The sequence below is a fragment of the Lathyrus oleraceus genome, chromosome 5 (assembly GCF_024323335.1).
Source record: "Lathyrus oleraceus cultivar Zhongwan6 chromosome 5, CAAS_Psat_ZW6_1.0, whole genome shotgun sequence".
NCBI lineage: Eukaryota > Viridiplantae > Streptophyta > Magnoliopsida > Fabales > Fabaceae > Lathyrus > Lathyrus oleraceus.
Genome location: NC_066583.1, coordinates 94,844,737 through 94,848,268, shown reverse-complemented (window position 1 = coordinate 94,848,268; position 3,532 = coordinate 94,844,737).

The following is a 3,532-nucleotide window of genomic DNA, read 5'->3' as shown; positions in this document are numbered from 1 at the left end:
CATGTAGAAAACCCTACCTGGAGATTAAGTGTAAGGACAAGAGGTGTAGCTGTGCAACAAAAAAGAAACACCATCAACAAAAATACACCAAATCTCATAGGACCTTCAAGGGAAAGAAAAGGAAGAATATGAAGTTCTTCAGAAGAAAACCTTTCAGAGGAAAAGGGAAAAATGAGAGATGCTTTATTTGTGGGAAGAAGGGACATTTCTCTAAAGAATGTCCTAATAATACTCATAAAGCCGCAAAACTGATCAACTCTCTTAAACCTTTAGAAGGAGACTTAGAATCGCTGTATTCTGAGCAAAGCTCTGCTGACGAAGAAACAATTTTTGCCCTCCAAGACTCCTCGCCTGATGAAGCATCATCTTCGGAGTCAGAAGATGACAAATATCTCCCTGTTTACTCCTTCAAAGAGATAGAAAGTTCTCTTCCTACTCCACCTCTCCCTTGTGTTGAAGTTCATGTCCTCGCGACGAAGTTTTCACGTCCAAAGAAAGTTATAGCTTATATGGACACTGGGGCCCAGATTACAATGACGAACCCTAGCTATCTCCTAGTTGAATCGTGGGTAACACATGTCACATACTTTGTAGCAGCAGATGGGAAGCTTTTTAAGACAGATCTAATGACCAAGGAGAAAATAGGAATTAAATTCTTCCCAGACTGCATCGTCTGGACCAGAGTCATTGGCAGTAATCTTCCAAACAAAGATATTGTAGTAGGAATGGATGTCTATTCAGCAGCAAGCAGACTTCAAATTCTCCCCACAGGAATCAAGTTCAAAAGAGAATTCAAGCCTTATTCCGGAATATTGAAACTATATTCCTTGTCTAAGATCCCTGTTGGTTATGAAGAAATAAAGTCCAACCTACTCAAACTCTGCGCAAACAACCATGAAGAATTCCGCCATCCGAAACCCCTATGGAAAAATAAGGACTTTTTTGTTCAACTTCCTTTTAAGCTAAATGAAGATATTAATCCAACCAAGGCCACTCATCCAGGAATGAGTCCATCAGATTATTCATTGGCTAGGGAGGAACGCCACCAGTTGCTCAAGCAAGGTTTGATAAAGCCCACCAAATCAGAATGGGCTTGTCAAGCATTTTATGTGGAGAAAAGATCTGAAAAGTTAAGAGGGAAAAAGAGGCTAGTAATTGATTACAAACCTCTAAATTATTTTCTCAAAGATGATAAATTCCCCATTCCAAAGGCCTAGTCCTTAAATGTTTTCATCAAAGATGACCAGATCTATTCTAAGTTTGATCTTAAGTCAGGATTTTGGCAATTGGGTATCAACCCAGAGGATCGTTACAAAACAACATTTTGCATTCCTAACGCCCAGTACCAATGGACTGTGTTACCATTTGGGCTCAAAGTTGCTCCGTCACTTTTTCAAAAGGCCATGACAAGAATTTTTGAACCCATCCTTAATAGTATCCTCATCTATATTGATGATGTGCTATTATTCTCAAAAGATGAAAAAACTCAAACAATTATTGGGCCAATTCCTTCAGATAGCCGAAAAACATGGAATAATGCTCTCTGAAAGGAAAAGTCAATTGGGCCAAACAGAGATTGATTTTTTAGGGATGCATTTCTCCCAAGGGAAATATCAACCTCAACCTCATATTGCCCAAGAACTGTTAAACTTTCCTGATGAAAATCTCACTGTCAAACAAATCCAACAATTTTTTGGTATAATTAATTATATCAGAGATTTCCTTCCAAGACTGGCGAAATACACAAGCCCTCTATCACAAATGTTAAAGAAAAAACCCCCACCTTGGGGAACAATGCAAACTGAAGCAGTAAAATCCTTGAAGAAGATTGCACAAACTCCACCTGCCCTAAAAATCCCTGGAAATGGGAAAAGAATCCTGCAGACCGATGCCAGTGATCACTATTGGGGAGCAGTTTTGATAGAGGAACTTGAAGGGAAAAGATACTACTGTGGTCATGCCAGCGGCCAATTTAAAGAAGCTGAAAAACACTATCACACCACTTACAAAGAAGCTCTTGCCGTAAAAATGGGAATTCAAAAGTTTGACTTCCACCTAAGAGGCTACCAGTTTGAAGTACAGATGGATAATTCATCTTTTCCCAAGATCCTTGAATTCAAAAATAAGATGTCACCCGATCCTCAAACCCTTCGCCTCAAAGATTGGTTTTCCAGATATGATTTCTCAGTAAAACACATCAAAGGAACCCAAAATGTGATTCCGGATCTACTATCCCGACCTATGAAACCTGTCCAGATCATCACAACCAAACACACATTTCCTTTGATTCTTATGGTCAAGCCACTACCAGTTCATGCATCCACAACCAGAAATCTTCCTCCAGGGATAACAGTCTCCTCCTCACCATCTCAGCTCAAACAGTATGCCAGGAACAATCTCTTTTATTACATGACAAAAATCATAAGGAATAAGCTCCCGGATCATACTCCTTATTTCCCTGACACACCTTTCCTCCTACCAATTTTAATAAACCCAAATGTCAAATTCACAAAAAACCATTTATGGTATATCTGGTGTGCCACAGTATTATATTTTATGCCTGTTCTTATTCCCACCAAAGCCATGTATCAACACCTGATGAATCCTGAAAATCACAAGTCCTTGATTTGGACTACTCTCGAATGGTATTCTCCATTACAATGGTGGAGGAGTCAATTAAAACCAGTCATAGACGAGGTCAAAGAGAGACGATTAGCCTTAGAAGCTATTAACAAGCTCAAGTCTGTTTTCTTTCTACATAGGCCTTATCAGACAGATCCCGAAACAAAGTTACTTAATTGTAAGAGTTATGTTCACTTATGGGAAACAATTGATGATTATCCTCCCAGTCTAAAAATCACAAGGGAATTAATGGAATATGTCAACTGCATAAATCTTTATGACCCAAAGAACCTTGATGATAGTACAACTTGTATAAGTCATGGATGATTCAGAAGACCAGAAGTTGGAGAAAGCTCAACTCAAGCCATACAACAGGATCCAGATTCTCCAATGGAAGCTGAATTCTCAGAAGGACAAGTGGAAGAAGCTAATAGAAAATTGATGGATCACACTTACATGATGGATGACATCTGGCAACATGAGTCACCACGTTATGGAGATTGCTTTTCTGATGAGAACTTATCCGATCAGAACATGTCCCCATCTCATGAACCCATTTTCAAAGACTAGGTGACAAGTGTCCCTTATGGGCCATTAGCATGCTTATGAATAGTATTTTCTTGTCTTTTTGAGTCAAAATAATTCCATTATGTATGCATTAGAGATAAGGGTGTCGGACTTTTGGAAAAGGCATTTCTATAATGCCATGCTTGTAATAGTATTGCTTTTGTCCTTTATGCTCCTCCTTGCCTAAAAAAGGAGGGCTCTTGTAAACTATTTTCATCAAGCAATCACAAATAAAAACTCTTTGTGTGTTCAAGAACAACTATGTTCTAAATATCCTTTCTTTCTCCCTAAAAGCTTTAGTTACTATATTCATATCATAATTCCCCACATAGATGCAAGTATG